Genomic DNA, 596 nt, shown 5'->3' with positions numbered 1-596 from the left:
TCGGGAAACGATGGAAAAAACAAAACCAAAGAGGACGCGCACGGGTGAGAGATGCGGCTGCGACGCGTGATGAAATTCCACAGTTTCCTGTCAGTCTGACGACGAAAACGCGTGAGGACGCAATTCCCGACTCAGCTCACACTGAAGTGCTTTGCTTTACACCCCCATCTTTCTTTTTTTTTCTTTTTCTTTTTTTCTTTCTTTGTCCCTCTGCTCTCGCTGCGCGGTTTTGCGGCCCAGCGACGCGCACGCCCGCACACACACACACGCGCTACGATGGAGACATGTTGTTCGAGGTCCAAACAGTTTGAGCGACGCATTGAGAACGGAACAATAAAAATCACCTTTCGGCTGAGCGCCCGCTCCCCTCCCTCCCACTTCCTGCTATTGTTGTCGTTTTTCTTTCTTGCGCAACGGCGCGCGCGTAACATCCTGCCCTGTCTGGCGCCCTGCCTGTGCAAACGGTTGGTGGCGGGCCCGCCCGAAAGCGCAAGAGAGAGAAAGAGAAAGAGAGGGCCGAATTGCCCGGAGGTGGGTTGTGGTGGGCGCACGCCGCTGCTGATGGAAGCAACCAACTCTTGTGCGCGAGGGCGCGT

General features: G+C 55.9%; 2 non-coding genes across 2 annotated transcripts, besides 1 other annotated feature; both read left to right on the top strand.

Annotated features, from left to right (window-relative positions):
- The first annotated feature begins 65 nt into the window (after positions 1-65).
- On the top strand, positions 66-162 carry Tc00.1047053482405.20. Its single transcript, XR_008254938.1, has one exon. It is a non-coding gene; the product is annotated as a C/D small nucleolar RNA (snoRNA), TB11C4C1 (small nucleolar RNA).
- A 5-nt stretch (positions 163-167) lies between these two features.
- Positions 168-204: a microsatellite.
- A 67-nt stretch (positions 205-271) lies between these two features.
- On the top strand, positions 272-358 carry Tc00.1047053482405.10. The gene has a single exon (XR_008254937.1). It is a non-coding gene; the product is annotated as a C/D small nucleolar RNA (snoRNA), TB11C4C2 (small nucleolar RNA).
- Positions 359-596: the final 238 nt, after the last annotated feature.

The sequence above is a fragment of the Trypanosoma cruzi genome (assembly GCF_000209065.1).
Source record: "Trypanosoma cruzi strain CL Brener chromosome Unknown tcruzi_1047053482405, whole genome shotgun sequence".
NCBI lineage: Eukaryota > Euglenozoa > Kinetoplastea > Trypanosomatida > Trypanosomatidae > Trypanosoma > Trypanosoma cruzi.
The sequence above is the reverse complement of the archived record's forward strand: the minus strand, read 5'-3'. Positions and strand labels throughout refer to the sequence as shown.